This window comes from Podarcis muralis, chromosome 5 (genome assembly GCF_964188315.1).
Source record: "Podarcis muralis chromosome 5, rPodMur119.hap1.1, whole genome shotgun sequence".
Lineage (NCBI taxonomy): Eukaryota > Metazoa > Chordata > Lepidosauria > Squamata > Lacertidae > Podarcis > Podarcis muralis.
The window spans coordinates 18,240,571-18,259,700 of NC_135659.1; positions in this window are offsets into that span (position 1 = coordinate 18,240,571).

The window sequence follows — 19,130 nt, forward strand, 5'->3', positions numbered from 1 at the left end:
GTGACCCCGGGGCTTAGGGATTTTTTCAAAAAATTCTTTTTTGCCGGTTAAGTTGTCGAGGGCTGATTTCTTTTCCTGTGATAAAAAGCCTTCTGTTTCGACCCCCAAACCTCTCAGGGGAGCATTTGCAACCGTTTGGCACCATTTTTGAGTGAATTGCCGAAAGTCAGATTTTTGATGAAATTGTGACCCCGGGGCTTAGGGATTTTTTCAAAAAATTCTTTTTCTGCCGGTTGACTTGTCGAGAGCTGGTTTCTTTTCCTGTGATAAAAAGCCTTCTGTTTCGACCGCCAAACCTCTCAGGGGAGCATTTGCAACCGTTTGGCACCATTTTTGAATGAACTGCCGAAAGTCATATTTTTGATGAAATTGTGACCCCGGGGCTTAGGGATTTTTTCAAAAAAATCTTTTTCTGCCGGTTGAATTGTCGAGTTCTGATTTCTTTTCCTGTGATAAAAAGCCTTCTGTTTCGACCGGCAAACCTCTCAGGGGAGCATTTGCAACCGTTTGGCACCATTTTTGAGTGAATTGGGGAAAGTCATGTTTTTGATGAAATTGTGACCCCGGGGCTTAGGGATTTTTTCAAAAAAATCTTTTTCTGCCGGTTGAATTCTCGAGTTCTGATTTCTTTTCCTGTGATAAAAAGCCTTCTGTTTCGACCGCCAAACCTCTCAGGGGAGCATTTGCAACCGTTTGGCACCATTTTTGAGTGAATTGCCGAAAGTCATATTTTTCATGAAATTGTGACCCCGGGGCTTAGGCATTTTTTCAAAAAGATCTTTTTCTGCCGGTTGAATTGTCGAGTTCTGATTTCTTTGCCTGTGATAAAAAGCCTTCTGTTTTGACCGCCAAACCTCTCAGGGGAGCATTTGCAACCGTTTGGCACCATTTTTGAGTGAATTGCCGAAAGTCATATTTTTGATGAAATTGTGAACCCGGGGCTTAGGGATTTTTTCAAAAAAATTGTGAAATTGTGAAATTGTGAGCTTAGGGATTTTTTCAAAAAAAATAAAAAAATTCTGCCGGTTGACTTGTCGAGGGCTGATTTCTTTTCCTGTGATAAAAAGACTTCTGTTTCGACCGCCAAACCTCTCAGGGGAGCATTTGCGACCGTTTGGCACCATTTTTGAGTGAATTGCCGAAAGTCATATTTTTGATGAAATTGTGACCCCGGGGCTTAGGGATTTTTTCAAAGAAATCTTTTTCTGCCGGTTGACTTGTCGAGGGCTGATTTCTTTTCCTGTGATAAAAAGCCTTCTGTTTCGACCGCCAAACCTCTCAGGGGAGCATTTGCAACCGTTTGGCACCATTTTTGAGTGAATTGCCGAAAGTCAGATTTTTCATGAAATTGTGACCCCGGGGCTTAGGGATTTTTTCAAAGAAATCTTTTTTGCCGGTTAAGTTGCCGAGGGCTGATTTCTTTTCCTGTGATAAAAAGCCTTCTGTTTCGACCGCCAAACCTCGCAGGGGAGCATTTGCAACCGTTTCGTACCATTTTTGAGTGAATTGCCGAAAGTCATATTTTTGATGAAATTGTGACCCCGGGGCTTAGGCATTTTTTCAAAAAAATCTTTTTCTGCCGGTTGACTTGTCGAGGGCTGATTTCTTTTCCTGTGATAAAAAGCCTTCTGTTTCGACCGCCAAACCTCTCAGGGGAGCATTTGCAACCGTTTGGCACCATTTTTGAGTGAATTGCCGAAAGTCAGATTTTTGATGAAATTGTGACCCCGGGGCTTAGGGATTGTTTCAAAAAAATCTTTTTTGCCGGCTATGTTGCCGAGGGCTGATTTCTTTTCCTGTGATAAAAAGCCTTCTGTTTCGACCACCAAACCTCTCAGGGGAGCATTTGCAACCTTTTGGCACCATTTTTGAGTGAATTGCCGAAAGTCAGATTTTTCATGAAATTGTGACCCCGGGGCTTAGGGATTTTTTCAAAAAATTCTTTTTTGCCGGTTAAGTTGTCGAGGGCTGATTTCTTTTCCTGTGATAAAAAGCCTTCTGTTTCGACCCCCAAACCTCTCAGGGGAGCATTTGCAACCGTTTGGCACCATTTTTGAGTGAATTGCCGAAAGTCATATTTTTGATGAAATTGTGACCCCGGGGCTTAGGGATTTTTTCAAAAAAATCTTTTTCTCCCGGTTGAATTGTCGAGTTCTGATTTCTTTTCCTGTGATAAAAAGCCTTCTGTTTCGACCGGCAAACCTCTCAGGGGAGCATTTGCAACCGTTTGGCACCATTTTTGAGTGAATTGGGGAAAGTCATGTTTTTGATGAAATTGTGACCCCGGGGCTTAGGGATTTTTTCAAAAAAATCTTTTTCTGCCGGTTGAGTTGTCGAGGGCTGATTTCTTTTCCTGTGATAAAAAGCCTTCTGTTTCGACCGCCAAACCTCTCAGGGGAGCATTTGCAACCGTTTTGCACCATTTTTGAATGAATTGCCGAAAGTCAGATTTTTGATGAAATTGTGACCCCGGGGCTTAGGGATTTTTTTTTAAAAAAAAATTGCCGGTTAAGTTTTCGAGTTCTGATTTCTTTTCCTGTGATAAAAAGCCTTCTGTTTCGACCGCCAAACCTCTCAGGGGAGCATTTGCAACCGTTTGGCACCATTTTTGAGTGAATTGCCGAAAGTCATATTTTTCATGAAATTGTGACCCCGGGGCTTAGGCATTTTTTCAAAAAGATCTTTTTCTGCCGGTTGAATTGTCGAGTTCTGATTTCTTTGCCTGTGATAAAAAGCCTTCTGTTTTGACCGCCAAACCTCTCAGGGGAGCATTTGCAACCGTTTGGCACCATTTTTGAGTGAATTGCCGAAAGTCATATTTTTGATGAAATTGTGAACCCGGGGCTTAGGGATTTTTTCAAAAAAATTGTGAAATTGTGAAATTGTGAGCTTAGGGATTTTTTCAAAAAAAATAAAAAAATTCTGCCGGTTGACTTGTCGAGGGCTGATTTCTTTTCCTGTGATAAAAAGACTTCTGTTTCGACCGCCAAACCTCTCAGGGGAGCATTTGCGACCGTTTGGCACCATTTTTGAGTGAATTGCCGAAAGTCATATTTTTGATGAAATTGTGACCCCGGGGCTTAGGGATTTTTTCAAAAAAATCTTTTTCTGCCGGTTGACTTGTCGAGGGCTGATTTCTTTTCCTGTGATAAAAAGCCTTCTGTTTCGACCGCCAAACCTCTCAGGGGAGCATTTGCAACCGTTTGGCACCATTTTTGAGTGAATTGCCGAAAGTCAGATTTTTCATGAAATTGTGACCCCGGGGCTTAGGGATTTTTTCAAAAAAATCTTTTTCTGCCGGTTGACTTGTCGAGGGCTGATTTCTTTTCCTGTGATAAAAAGCCTTCTGTTTCGACCGCCAAACCTCTCAGGGGAGCATTTGCAACCGTTTCGTACCATTTTTGAGTGAATTGCCGAAAGTCATATTTTTGATGAAATTGTGACCCCGGGGTTTAGGGATTTTTTCAAAAAAATCTTTTTCTCCCGGTTGAATTGTCGAGTTCTGATTTCTTTTCCTGTGATAAAAAGCCTTCTGTTTCGACCGGCAAACCTCTCAGGGGAGCATTTGCAACCGTTTGGCACCATTTTTGAGTGAATTGGGGAAAGTCATGTTTTTGATGAAATTGTGACCCCGGGGCTTAGGGATTTTTTCAAAAAAATCTTTTTCTGCCGGTTGAATTCTCGAGTTCTGATTTCTTTTCCTGTGATAAAAAGCCTTCTGTTTCGACCGCCAAACCTCTCAGGGGAGCATTTGCAACCGTTTTGCACCATTTTTGAATGAATTGCCGAAAGTCAGATTTTTGATGAAATTGTGACCCCGGGGCTTAGGGATTTTTTTTTTAAAAAAAATTCCTGGTTAAGTTTTCGAGTTCTGATTTCTTTTCCTGTGATAAAAAGCCTTCTGTTTCGACCGCCAAACCTCTCAGGGGAGCATTTGCAACCGTTTGGCACCATTTTTGAGTGAATTGCCGAAAGTCATATTTTTCATGAAATTGTGACCCCGGGGCTTAGGCATTTTTTCAAAAAGATCTTTTTCTGCCGGTTGAATTGTCGAGTTCTGATTTCTTTGCCTGTGATAAAAAGCCTTCTGTTTTGACCGCCAAACCTCTCAGGGGAGCATTTGCAACCGTTTGGCACCATTTTTGAGTGAATTGCCGAAAGTCATATTTTTGATGAAATTGTGAACCCGGGGCTTAGGGATTTTTTCAAAAAAATTGTGAAATTGTGAGCTTAGGGATTTTTTCAAAAAAAATAAAAAAATTCTGCCGGTTGACTTGTCGAGGGCTGATTTCTTTTCCTGTGATAAAAAGACTTCTGTTTCGACCGCCAAACCTCTCAGGGGAGCATTTGCGACCGTTTGGCACCATTTTTGAGTGAATTGCCGAAAGTCATATTTTTGATGAAATTGTGACCCCGGGGCTTAGGGATTTTTTCAAAGAAATCTTTTTTGCCGGTTAAGTTGCCGAGGGCTGATTTCTTTTCCTGTGATAAAAAGCCTTCTGTTTCGACCGCCAAACCTCGCAGGGGAGCATTTGCAACCGTTTCGTACCATTTTTGAGTGAATTGCCGAAAGTCATATTTTTGATGAAATTGTGACCCCGGGGCTTAGGGATTTTTTCAAAAAAATCTTTTTCTGCCGGTTGACTTGTCGAGGGCTGATTTCTTTTCCTGTGATAAAAAGCCTTCTGTTTCGACCGCCAAACCTCTCAGGGGAGCATTTGCAACCGTTTCGTACCATTTTTGAGTGAATTGCCGAAAGTCATATTTTTGATGAAATTGTGACCCCGGGGTTTAGGGATTTTTTCAAAAAAATCTTTTTCTGCCGGTTGACTTGTCGAGGGCTGATTTCTTTTCCTGTGATAAAAAGCCTTCTGTTTCAACTGCCAAACCTCTCAGGGGAGCATTTGCAACCTTTTGGCACCATTTTTGAGTGAATTGCCGAAAGTCATATTTTTGATGAAATTGTGACCCCGGGGCTTAGGGATTTTTTCAAAAAAATCTTTTTCTGCCAGTTGACTTGTCGAGGGCTGATTTCTTTTCCTGTGATAAAAAGCCTTCTGTTTCGACCGCCAAACCTCTCAGGGGAGCATTTGCAACCGTTTGGTACCATTTTCGAGTGAATTGCCGAAAGTCATATTTTTGGTGAAATTGTGACCCCGGGGCTTAGGGATTTTTTTCAAAAAAATCTTTTTTGCCGGTTAAGTTGCCGAGGGCTGATTTCTTTTCCTGTGATAAAAAGCCTTCTGTTTCGACCGCCAAACCTCTCAGGGGAGCATTTGCAACCGTTTCGTACCATTTTTGAGTGAATTGCCGAAAGTCATATTTTTGATGAAATTGTGACCCCGGGGCTTAGGGATTTCTTCAAAAAAATCTTTTTCTGCCGGTTGACTTGTCGAGGGCTGATTTCTTTTCCTGTGATAAAAAGCCTTCTGTTTCGACTGCCAAACCTCTCAGGGGAGCATTTGCAACCTTTTGGCACCATTTTTGAGTGAATTGCCGAAAGTCATATTTTTGATGAAATTGTGACCCCGGGGCTTAGGGATTTTTTCAAAAAAATCTTTTTCTGCCGGTTGACTTGTCGAGGGCTCATTTCTTTTCCTGTGATAAAAAGCCTTCTGTTTGACCCGCAAACCTCTCAGGGGAGCATTTGCAACCGTTTGGCACCATTTTTGAGTGAATTGCCAAAAGTCAGATTTTTTATGAAATTGTGACCCCGGGCCCGGCTTAGGGATTTTTTCAAAAAATTCTTTTTCTGCCGGTTGACTTGTCGAGGGCTGATTTCTTTTCCTGTGATAAAAAGCCTTCTGTTTCGACTGCCAAACCTCTCAGGGGAGCATTTGCAACCGTTTGGCACCATTTTTGAGTGAATTGCCGAAAGTCATATTTTTCATGAAATTGTGACCCCGGGGCTTAGGCATTTTTTCAAAAAGATCTTTTTCTGCCGGTTGAATTGTCGAGTTCTGATTTCTTTGCCTGTGATAAAAAGCCTTCTGTTTTGACCGCCAAACCTCTCAGGGGAGCATTTGCAACCGTTTGGCACCATTTTTGAGTGAATTGCCGAAAGTCATATTTTTGATGAAATTGTGAACCCGGGGCTTAGGGATTTTTTCAAAAAAATTGTGAAATTGTGAAATTGTGAGCTTAGGGATTTTTTCAAAAAAAATAAAAAAATTCTGCCGGTTGACTTGTCGAGGGCTGATTTCTTTTCCTGTGATAAAAAGACTTCTGTTTCGACCGCCAAACCTCTCAGGGGAGCATTTGCGACCGTTTGGCACCATTTTTGAGTGAATTGCCGAAAGTCATATTTTTGATGAAATTGTGACCCCGGGGCTTAGGGATTTTTTCAAAAAAATCTTTTTCTGCCGGTTGACTTGTCGAGGGCTGATTTCTTTTCCTGTGATAAAAAGCCTTCTGTTTCGACCGCCAAACCTCTCAGGGGAGCATTTGCAACCGTTTGGCACCATTTTTGAGTGAATTGCCGAAAGTCAGATTTTTCATGAAATTGTGACCCCGGGGCTTAGGGATTTTTTCAAAAAAATCTTTTTCTGCCGGTTGACTTGTCGAGGGCTGATTTCTTTTCCTGTGATAAAAAGCCTTCTGTTTCGACCGCCAAACCTCTCAGGGGAGCATTTGCAACCGTTTCGTACCATTTTTGAGTGAATTGCCGAAAGTCATATTTTTGATGAAATTGTGACCCCGGGGTTTAGGGATTTTTTCAAAAAAATCTTTTTCTCCCGGTTGAATTGTCGAGTTCTGATTTCTTTTCCTGTGATAAAAAGCCTTCTGTTTCGACCGGCAAACCTCTCAGGGGAGCATTTGCAACCGTTTGGCACCATTTTTGAGTGAATTGGGGAAAGTCATGTTTTTGATGAAATTGTGACCCCGGGGCTTAGGGATTTTTTCAAAAAAATCTTTTTCTGCCGGTTGAATTCTCGAGTTCTGATTTCTTTTCCTGTGATAAAAAGCCTTCTGTTTCGACCGCCAAACCTCTCAGGGGAGCATTTGCAACCGTTTTGCACCATTTTTGAATGAATTGCCGAAAGTCAGATTTTTGATGAAATTGTGACCCCGGGGCTTAGGGATTTTTTTTTTAAAAAAAATTCCTGGTTAAGTTTTCGAGTTCTGATTTCTTTTCCTGTGATAAAAAGCCTTCTGTTTCGACCGCCAAACCTCTCAGGGGAGCATTTGCAACCGTTTGGCACCATTTTTGAGTGAATTGCCGAAAGTCATATTTTTCATGAAATTGTGACCCCGGGGCTTAGGCATTTTTTCAAAAAGATCTTTTTCTGCCGGTTGAATTGTCGAGTTCTGATTTCTTTGCCTGTGATAAAAAGCCTTCTGTTTTGACCGCCAAACCTCTCAGGGGAGCATTTGCAACCGTTTGGCACCATTTTTGAGTGAATTGCCGAAAGTCATATTTTTGATGAAATTGTGAACCCGGGGCTTAGGGATTTTTTCAAAAAAATTGTGAAATTGTGAGCTTAGGGATTTTTTCAAAAAAAATAAAAAAATTCTGCCGGTTGACTTGTCGAGGGCTGATTTCTTTTCCTGTGATAAAAAGACTTCTGTTTCGACCGCCAAACCTCTCAGGGGAGCATTTGCGACCGTTTGGCACCATTTTTGAGTGAATTGCCGAAAGTCATATTTTTGATGAAATTGTGACCCCGGGGCTTAGGGATTTTTTCAAAGAAATCTTTTTTGCCGGTTAAGTTGCCGAGGGCTGATTTCTTTTCCTGTGATAAAAAGCCTTCTGTTTCGACCGCCAAACCTCGCAGGGGAGCATTTGCAACCGTTTCGTACCATTTTTGAGTGAATTGCCGAAAGTCATATTTTTGATGAAATTGTGACCCCGGGGCTTAGGGATTTTTTCAAAAAAATCTTTTTCTGCCGGTTGACTTGTCGAGGGCTGATTTCTTTTCCTGTGATAAAAAGCCTTCTGTTTCGACCGCCAAACCTCTCAGGGGAGCATTTGCAACCGTTTCGTACCATTTTTGAGTGAATTGCCGAAAGTCATATTTTTGATGAAATTGTGACCCCGGGGTTTAGGGATTTTTTCAAAAAAATCTTTTTCTGCCGGTTGACTTGTCGAGGGCTGATTTCTTTTCCTGTGATAAAAAGCCTTCTGTTTCAACTGCCAAACCTCTCAGGGGAGCATTTGCAACCTTTTGGCACCATTTTTGAGTGAATTGCCGAAAGTCATATTTTTGATGAAATTGTGACCCCGGGGCTTAGGGATTTTTTCAAAAAAATCTTTTTCTGCCAGTTGACTTGTCGAGGGCTGATTTCTTTTCCTGTGATAAAAAGCCTTCTGTTTCGACCGCCAAACCTCTCAGGGGAGCATTTGCAACCGTTTGGTACCATTTTCGAGTGAATTGCCGAAAGTCATATTTTTGGTGAAATTGTGACCCCGGGGCTTAGGGATTTTTTTCAAAAAAATCTTTTTTGCCGGTTAAGTTGCCGAGGGCTGATTTCTTTTCCTGTGATAAAAAGCCTTCTGTTTCGACCGCCAAACCTCTCAGGGGAGCATTTGCAACCGTTTCGTACCATTTTTGAGTGAATTGCCGAAAGTCATATTTTTGATGAAATTGTGACCCCGGGGCTTAGGGATTTCTTCAAAAAAATCTTTTTCTGCCGGTTGACTTGTCGAGGGCTGATTTCTTTTCCTGTGATAAAAAGCCTTCTGTTTCGACTGCCAAACCTCTCAGGGGAGCATTTGCAACCTTTTGGCACCATTTTTGAGTGAATTGCCGAAAGTCATATTTTTGATGAAATTGTGACCCCGGGGCTTAGGGATTTTTTCAAAAAAATCTTTTTCTGCCGGTTGACTTGTCGAGGGCTCATTTCTTTTCCTGTGATAAAAAGCCTTCTGTTTGACCCGCAAACCTCTCAGGGGAGCATTTGCAACCGTTTGGCACCATTTTTGAGTGAATTGCCAAAAGTCAGATTTTTTATGAAATTGTGACCCCGGGCCCGGCTTAGGGATTTTTTCAAAAAATTCTTTTTCTGCCGGTTGACTTGTCGAGGGCTGATTTCTTTTCCTGTGATAAAAAGCCTTCTGTTTCGACTGCCAAACCTCTCAGGGGAGCATTTGCAACCGTTTGGCACCATTTTTGAATGAACTGCCGAAAGTCAGATTTTTGATGAAATTGTGACCCCGGGGCTTAGGGATTTTTTCAAAAAAATCTTTTTCTGCCGGTTGACTTGTCGAGGGCTCATTTCTTTTCCTGTGATAAAAAGCCTTCTGTTTGACCCCCCAAACCTCTCAGGGGAGCATTTGCAACCGTTTGGCACCATTTTTGAGTGAATTGCCGAAAGTCAGATTTTCCATGAAATTGTGACCCCGGGGCTTACGGATTTTTTCAAAAAAAAAAATTTTTGCCGCTTAAGTTTTCGAGTTCTGATTTCTTTTCCTGTGATAAAAAGCCTTCTGTTTCGACCGCCAAACCTCTCAGGGGAGCATTTGCAACCGTTTGGCACCATTTTTGAGTGAATTGCCGAAAGTCAGATTTTTGATGAAATTGTGACCCCGGGGCTTAGGGATTGTTTCAAAAAAATCTTTTTTGCCGGCTATGTTGCCGAGGGCTGATTTCTTTTCCTGTGATAAAAAGCCTTCTGTTTCGACCACCAAACCTCTCAGGGGAGCATTTGCAACCTTTTGGCACCATTTTTGAGTGAATTGCCGAAAGTCAGATTTTTCATGAAATTGTGACCCCGGGGCTTAGGGATTTTTTCAAAAAATTCTTTTTTGCCGGTTAAGTTGTCGAGGGCTGATTTCTTTTCCTGTGATAAAAAGCCTTCTGTTTCGACCCCCAAACCTCTCAGGGGAGCATTTGCAACCGTTTGGCACCATTTTTGAGTGAATTGCCGAAAGTCAGATTTTTGATGAAATTGTGACCCCGGGGCTTAGGGATTTTTTCAAAAAATTCTTTTTCTGCCGGTTGACTTGTCGAGAGCTGGTTTCTTTTCCTGTGATAAAAAGCCTTCTGTTTCGACCGCCAAACCTCTCAGGGGAGCATTTGCAACCGTTTGGCACCATTTTTGAATGAACTGCCGAAAGTCATATTTTTGATGAAATTGTGACCCCGGGGCTTAGGGATTTTTTCAAAAAAATCTTTTTCTGCCGGTTGAATTGTCGAGTTCTGATTTCTTTTCCTGTGATAAAAAGCCTTCTGTTTCGACCGGCAAACCTCTCAGGGGAGCATTTGCAACCGTTTGGCACCATTTTTGAGTGAATTGGGGAAAGTCATGTTTTTGATGAAATTGTGACCCCGGGGCTTAGGGATTTTTTCAAAAAAATCTTTTTCTGCCGGTTGAATTCTCGAGTTCTGATTTCTTTTCCTGTGATAAAAAGCCTTCTGTTTCGACCGCCAAACCTCTCAGGGGAGCATTTGCAACCGTTTTGCACCATTTTTGAATGAATTGCCGAAAGTCAGATTTTTGATGAAATTGTGACCCCGGGGCTTAGGGATTTTTTTTTAAAAAAAAATTGCCGGTTAAGTTTTCGAGTTCTGATTTCTTTTCCTGTGATAAAAAGCCTTCTGTTTCGACCGCCAAACCTCTCAGGGGAGCATTTGCAACCGTTTGGCACCATTTTTGAGTGAATTGCCGAAAGTCATATTTTTCATGAAATTGTGACCCCGGGGCTTAGGCATTTTTTCAAAAAGATCTTTTTCTGCCGGTTGAATTGTCGAGTTCTGATTTCTTTGCCTGTGATAAAAAGCCTTCTGTTTTGACCGCCAAACCTCTCAGGGGAGCATTTGCAACCGTTTGGCACCATTTTTGAGTGAATTGCCGAAAGTCATATTTTTGATGAAATTGTGAACCCGGGGCTTAGGGATTTTTTCAAAAAAATTGTGAAATTGTGAAATTGTGAGCTTAGGGATTTTTTCAAAAAAAATAAAAAAATTCTGCCGGTTGACTTGTCGAGGGCTGATTTCTTTTCCTGTGATAAAAAGACTTCTGTTTCGACCGCCAAACCTCTCAGGGGAGCATTTGCGACCGTTTGGCACCATTTTTGAGTGAATTGCCGAAAGTCATATTTTTGATGAAATTGTGACCCCGGGGCTTAGGGATTTTTTCAAAAAAATCTTTTTCTGCCGGTTGACTTGTCGAGGGCTGATTTCTTTTCCTGTGATAAAAAGCCTTCTGTTTCGACCGCCAAACCTCTCAGGGGAGCATTTGCAACCGTTTGGCACCATTTTTGAGTGAATTGCCGAAAGTCAGATTTTTCATGAAATTGTGACCCCGGGGCTTAGGGATTTTTTCAAAGAAATCTTTTTTGCCGGTTAAGTTGCCGAGGGCTGATTTCTTTTCCTGTGATAAAAAGCCTTCTGTTTCGACCGCCAAACCTCGCAGGGGAGCATTTGCAACCGTTTCGTACCATTTTTGAGTGAATTGCCGAAAGTCATATTTTTGATGAAATTGTGACCCCGGGGCTTAGGCATTTTTTCAAAAAAATCTTTTTCTGCCGGTTGACTTGTCGAGGGCTGATTTCTTTTCCTGTGATAAAAAGCCTTCTGTTTCGACCGCCAAACCTCTCAGGGGAGCATTTGCAACCGTTTGGCACCATTTTTGAGTGAATTGCCGAAAGTCAGATTTTTGATGAAATTGTGACCCCGGGGCTTAGGGATTGTTTCAAAAAAATCTTTTTTGCCGGCTATGTTGCCGAGGGCTGATTTCTTTTCCTGTGATAAAAAGCCTTCTGTTTCGACCACCAAACCTCTCAGGGGAGCATTTGCAACCTTTTGGCACCATTTTTGAGTGAATTGCCGAAAGTCAGATTTTTCATGAAATTGTGACCCCGGGGCTTAGGGATTTTTTCAAAAAATTCTTTTTTGCCGGTTAAGTTGTCGAGGGCTGATTTCTTTTCCTGTGATAAAAAGCCTTCTGTTTCGACCCCCAAACCTCTCAGGGGAGCATTTGCAACCGTTTGGCACCATTTTTGAGTGAATTGCCGAAAGTCATATTTTTGATGAAATTGTGACCCCGGGGCTTAGGGATTTTTTCAAAAAAATCTTTTTCTCCCGGTTGAATTGTCGAGTTCTGATTTCTTTTCCTGTGATAAAAAGCCTTCTGTTTCGACCGGCAAACCTCTCAGGGGAGCATTTGCAACCGTTTGGCACCATTTTTGAGTGAATTGGGGAAAGTCATGTTTTTGATGAAATTGTGACCCCGGGGCTTAGGGATTTTTTCAAAAAAATCTTTTTCTGCCGGTTGAGTTGTCGAGGGCTGATTTCTTTTCCTGTGATAAAAAGCCTTCTGTTTCGACCGCCAAACCTCTCAGGGGAGCATTTGCAACCGTTTTGCACCATTTTTGAATGAATTGCCGAAAGTCAGATTTTTGATGAAATTGTGACCCCGGGGCTTAGGGATTTTTTTTTAAAAAAAAATTGCCGGTTAAGTTTTCGAGTTCTGATTTCTTTTCCTGTGATAAAAAGCCTTCTGTTTCGACCGCCAAACCTCTCAGGGGAGCATTTGCAACCGTTTGGCACCATTTTTGAGTGAATTGCCGAAAGTCATATTTTTCATGAAATTGTGACCCCGGGGCTTAGGCATTTTTTCAAAAAGATCTTTTTCTGCCGGTTGAATTGTCGAGTTCTGATTTCTTTGCCTGTGATAAAAAGCCTTCTGTTTTGACCGCCAAACCTCTCAGGGGAGCATTTGCAACCGTTTGGCACCATTTTTGAGTGAATTGCCGAAAGTCATATTTTTGATGAAATTGTGAACCCGGGGCTTAGGGATTTTTTCAAAAAAATTGTGAAATTGTGAAATTGTGAGCTTAGGGATTTTTTCAAAAAAAATAAAAAAATTCTGCCGGTTGACTTGTCGAGGGCTGATTTCTTTTCCTGTGATAAAAAGACTTCTGTTTCGACCGCCAAACCTCTCAGGGGAGCATTTGCGACCGTTTGGCACCATTTTTGAGTGAATTGCCGAAAGTCATATTTTTGATGAAATTGTGACCCCGGGGCTTAGGGATTTTTTCAAAAAAATCTTTTTCTGCCGGTTGACTTGTCGAGGGCTGATTTCTTTTCCTGTGATAAAAAGCCTTCTGTTTCGACCGCCAAACCTCTCAGGGGAGCATTTGCAACCGTTTGGCACCATTTTTGAGTGAATTGCCGAAAGTCAGATTTTTCATGAAATTGTGACCCCGGGGCTTAGGGATTTTTTCAAAAAAATCTTTTTCTGCCGGTTGACTTGTCGAGGGCTGATTTCTTTTCCTGTGATAAAAAGCCTTCTGTTTCGACCGCCAAACCTCTCAGGGGAGCATTTGCAACCGTTTCGTACCATTTTTGAGTGAATTGCCGAAAGTCATATTTTTGATGAAATTGTGACCCCGGGGTTTAGGGATTTTTTCAAAAAAATCTTTTTCTCCCGGTTGAATTGTCGAGTTCTGATTTCTTTTCCTGTGATAAAAAGCCTTCTGTTTCGACCGGCAAACCTCTCAGGGGAGCATTTGCAACCGTTTGGCACCATTTTTGAGTGAATTGGGGAAAGTCATGTTTTTGATGAAATTGTGACCCCGGGGCTTAGGGATTTTTTCAAAAAAATCTTTTTCTGCCGGTTGAATTCTCGAGTTCTGATTTCTTTTCCTGTGATAAAAAGCCTTCTGTTTCGACCGCCAAACCTCTCAGGGGAGCATTTGCAACCGTTTGGCACCATTTTTGAGTGAATTGCCGAAAGTCAGATTTTTCATGAAATTGTGACCCCGGGGCTTAGGCATTTTTTCAAAAAGATCTTTTTCAGCCGGTTGAATTGTCGAGTTCTGATTTCTTTGCCTGTGATAAAAAGCCTTCTGTTTTGACCGCCAAACCTCTCAGGGGAGCATTTGCAACCGTTTGGCACCATTTTTGAGTGAATTGCCGAAAGTCATATTTTTGATGAAATTGTGAACCCGGGGCTTAGGGATTTTTTCAAAAAAATTGTGAAATTGTGAGCTTAGGGATTTTTTCAAAAAAAATAAAAAAATTCTGCCGGTTGACTTGTCGAGGGCTGATTTCTTTTCCTGTGATAAAAAGACTTCTGTTTCGACCGCCAAACCTCTCAGGGGAGCATTTGCGACCGTTTGGCACCATTTTTGAGTGAATTGCCGAAAGTCATATTTTTGATGAAATTGTGACCCCGGGGCTTAGGGATTTTTTCAAAGAAATCTTTTTTGCCGGTTAAGTTGCCGAGGGCTGATTTCTTTTCCTGTGATAAAAAGCCTTCTGTTTCGACCGCCAAACCTCGCAGGGGAGCATTTGCAACCGTTTCGTACCATTTTTGAGTGAATTGCCGAAAGTCATATTTTTGATGAAATTGTGACCCCGGGGCTTAGGGATTTTTTCAAAAAAATCTTTTTCTGCCGGTTGACTTGTCGAGGGCTGATTTCTTTTCCTGTGATAAAAAGCCTTCTGTTTCGACCGCCAAACCTCTCAGGGGAGCATTTGCAACCGTTTCGTACCATTTTTGAGTGAATTGCCGAAAGTCATATTTTTGATGAAATTGTGACCCCGGGGTTTAGGGATTTTTTCAAAAAAATCTTTTTCTGCCGGTTGACTTGTCGAGGGCTGATTTCTTTTCCTGTGATAAAAAGCCTTCTGTTTCAACTGCCAAACCTCTCAGGGGAGCATTTGCAACCTTTTGGCACCATTTTTGAGTGAATTGCCGAAAGTCATATTTTTGATGAAATTGTGACCCCGGGGCTTAGGGATTTTTTCAAAAAAATCTTTTTCTGCCAGTTGACTTGTCGAGGGCTGATTTCTTTTCCTGTGATAAAAAGCCTTCTGTTTCGACCGCCAAACCTCTCAGGGGAGCATTTGCAACCGTTTGGTACCATTTTCGAGTGAATTGCCGAAAGTCATATTTTTGGTGAAATTGTGACCCCGGGGCTTAGGGATTTTTTTCAAAAAAATCTTTTTTGCCGGTTAAGTTGCCGAGGGCTGATTTCTTTTCCTGTGATAAAAAGCCTTCTGTTTCGACCGCCAAACCTCTCAGGGGAGCATTTGCAACCGTTTCGTACCATTTTTGAGTGAATTGCCGAAAGTCATATTTTTGATGAAATTGTGACCCCGGGGCTTAGGGATTTCTTCAAAAAAATCTTTTTCTGCCGGTTGACTTGTCGAGGGCTGATTTCTTTTCCTGTGATAAAAAGCCTTCTGTTTCGACTGCCAAACCTCTCAGGGGAGCATTTGCAACCTTTTGGCACCATTTTTGAGTGAATTGCCGAAAGTCATATTTTTGATGAAATTGTGACCCCGGGGCTTAGGGATTTTTTCAAAAAAATCTTTTTCTGCCGGTTGACTTGTCGAGGGCTCATTTCTTTTCCTGTGATAAAAAGCCTTCTGTTTGACCCGCAAACCTCTCAGGGGAGCATTTGCAACCGTTTGGCACCATTTTTGAGTGAATTGCCAAAAGTCAGATTTTTTATGAAATTGTGACCCCGGGCCCGGCTTAGGGATTTTTTCAAAAAATTCTTTTTCTGCCGGTTGACTTGTCGAGGGCTGATTTCTTTTCCTGTGATAAAAAGCCTTCTGTTTCGACTGCCAAACCTCTCAGGGGAGCATTTGCAACCGTTTGGCACCAATTTTGAGTGAATTGCCGAAAGTCAGATTTTCCATGAAATTGTGACCCCGGGGCTTACGGATTTTTTCAAAAAAAAAAATTTTTGCCGCTTAAGTTTTCGAGTTCTGATTTCTTTTCCTGTGATAAAAAGCCTTCTGTTTCGACCGCCAAACCTCTCAGGGGAGCATTTGCAACCGTTTGGCACCATTTTTGAGTGAATTGCCGAAAGTCAGATTTTTGATGAAATTGTGACCCCGGGGCTTAGGGATTGTTTCAAAAAAATCTTTTTTGCCGGCTATGTTGCCGAGGGCTGATTTCTTTTCCTGTGATAAAAAGCCTTCTGTTTCGACCACCAAACCTCTCAGGGGAGCATTTGCAACCTTTTGGCACCATTTTTGAGTGAATTGCCGAAAGTCAGATTTTTCATGAAATTGTGACCCCGGGGCTTAGGGATTTTTTCAAAAAATTCTTTTTTGCCGGTTAAGTTGTCGAGGGCTGATTTCTTTTCCTGTGATAAAAAGCCTTCTGTTTCGACCCCCAAACCTCTCAGGGGAGCATTTGCAACCGTTTGGCACCATTTTTGAGTGAATTGCCGAAAGTCAGATTTTTGATGAAATTGTGACCCCGGGGCTTAGGGATTTTTTCAAAAAATTCTTTTTCTGCCGGTTGACTTGTCGAGAGCTGGTTTCTTTTCCTGTGATAAAAAGCCTTCTGTTTCGACCGCCAAACCTCTCAGGGGAGCATTTGCAACCGTTTGGCACCATTTTTGAATGAACTGCCGAAAGTCATATTTTTGATGAAATTGTGACCCCGGGGCTTAGGGATTTTTTCAAAAAAATCTTTTTCTGCCGGTTGAATTGTCGAGTTCTGATTTCTTTTCCTGTGATAAAAAGCCTTCTGTTTCGACCGGCAAACCTCTCAGGGGAGCATTTGCAACCGTTTGGCACCATTTTTGAGTGAATTGGGGAAAGTCATGTTTTTGATGAAATTGTGACCCCGGGGCTTAGGGATTTTTTCAAAAAAATCTTTTTCTGCCGGTTGAATTCTCGAGTTCTGATTTCTTTTCCTGTGATAAAAAGCCTTCTGTTTCGAACGCCAAACCTCTCAGGGGAGCATTTGCAACCGTTTTGCACCATTTTTGAATGAATTGCCGAAAGTCAGATTTTTGATGAAATTGTGACCCCGGGGCTTAGGGATTTTTTTTTTTAAAAAAATTGCCGGTTAAGTTTTCGAGTTCTGATTTCTTTTCCTGTGATAAAAAGCCTTCTGTTTCGACCGCCAAACCTCTCAGGGGAGCATTTGCAACCGTTTGGCACCATTTTTGAGTGAATTGCCGAAAGTCATATTTTTCATGAAATTGTGACCCCGGGGCTTAGGCATTTTTTCAAAAAGATCTTTTTCTGCCGGTTGAATTGTCGAGTTCTGATTTCTTTGCCTGTGATAAAAAGCCTTCTGTTTTGACCGCCAAACCTCTCAGGGGAGCATTTGCAACCGTTTGGCACCATTTTTGAGTGAATTGCCGAAAGTCATATTTTTGATGAAATTGTGAACCCGGGGCTTAGGGATTTTTTCAAAAAAATTGTGAAATTGTGAAATTGTGAGCTCAGGGATTTTTTCAAAAAAAATAAAAAAATTCTGCCGGTTGACTTGTCGAGGGCTGATTTCTTTTCCTGTGATAAAAAGACTTCTGTTTCGACCGCCAAACCTCTCAGGGGAGCATTTGCGACCGTTTGGCACCATTTTTGAGTGAATTGCCGAAAGTCATATTTTTGATGAAATTGTGACCCCGGGGCTTAGGGATTTTTTCAAAAAAATCTTTTTCTGCCGGTTGACTTGTCGAGGGCTGATTTCTTTTCCTGTGATAAAAAGCCTTCTGTTTCGACCGCCAAACCTCTCAGGGGAGCATTTGCAACCGTTTGGCACCATTTTTGAGTGAATTGCCGAAAGTCAGATTTTTCATGAAATTGTGACCCCGGGGCTTAGGGATTTTTTCAAAGAAATCTTTTTTGCCGGTTAAGTTGCCGAGGGCTGATTTCTTTTCCTGTGATAAAAAGCCTTCTGTTTCGACCGCCAAACCTCGCAGGGGAGCATTTGCAACCGTTTCGTACCATTTTTGAGTGAATTGCCGAAAGTCATATTTTTGATGAAATTGTGACCCCGGGGCTTAGGCATTTTTTCAAAAAAATCTTTTTCTGCCGGTTGACTTGTCGAGGGCTGATTTCTTTTCCTGTGATAAAAAGCCTTCTGTTTCGACCGCCAAACCTCTCAGGGGAGCATTTGCAACCGTTTGGCACCATTTTTGAGTGAATTGCCGAAAGTCAGATTTTTGATGAAATTGTGACCCCGGGGCTTAGGGATTGTTTCAAAAAAATCTTTTTTGCCGGCTATGTTGCCGAGGGCTGATTTCTTTTCCTGTGATAAAAAGCCTTCTGTTTCGACCACCAAACCTCTCAGGGGAGCATTTGCAACCTTTTGGCACCATTTTTGAGTGAATTGCCGAAAGTCAGATTTTTCATGAAATTGTGACCCCGGGGCTTAGGGATTTTTTCAAAAAATTCTTTTTTGCCGGTTAAGTTGTCGAGGGCTGATTTCTTTTCCTGTGATAAAAAGCCTTCTGTTTCGACCCCCAAACCTCTCAGGGGAGCATTTGCAACCGTTTGGCACCATTTTTGAGTGAATTGCCGAAAGTCATATTTTTGATGAAATTGTGACCCCGGGGCTTAGGGATTTTTTCAAAAAAATCTTTTTCTCCCGGTTGAATTGTCGAGTTCTGATTTCTTTTCCTGTGATAAAAAGCCTTCTGTTTCGACCGGCAAACCTCTCAGGGGAGCATTTGCAACCGTTTGGCACCATTTTTGAGTGAATTGGGGAAAGTCATGTTTTTGATGAAATTGTGACCCCGGGGCTTAGGGATTTTTTCAAAAAAATCTTTTTCTGCCGGTTGAGTTGTCGAGGGCTGATTTCTTTTCCTGTGATAAAAAGCCTTCTGTTTCGACCGCCAAACCTCTCAGGGGAGCATTTGCAACCGTTTTGCACCATTTTTGAATGAATTGCCGAAAGTCAGATTTTTGATGAAATTGTGACCCCGGGGCTTAGGGATTTTTTTTTTTAAAAAAATTGCCGGTTAAGTTTTCGAGTTCTGATTTCTTTTCCTGTGATAAAAAGCCTTCTGTTTCGACCGCCAAACCTCTCAGGGGAGCATTTGCAACCGTTTGGCACCATTTTTGAGTGAATTGCCGAAAGTCATATTTTTCATGAAATTGTGACCCCGGGGCTTAGGCATTTTTTCAAAAAGATCTTTTTCTGCCGGTTGAATTGTCGAGTTCTGATTTCTTTGCCTGTGATAAAAAGCCTTCTGTTTTGACCGCCAAACCTCTCAGGGGAGCATTTGCAACCGTTTGGCACCATTTTTGAGTGAATTGCCGAAAGTCATATTTTTGATGAAATTGTGAACCCGGGGCTTAGGGATTTTTTCAAAAAAATTGTGAAATTGTGAAATTGTGAGCTTAGGGATTTTTTCAAAAAAAATAAAAAAATTCTGCCGGTTGACTTGTCGAGGGCTGATTTCTTTTCCTGTGATAAAAAGACTT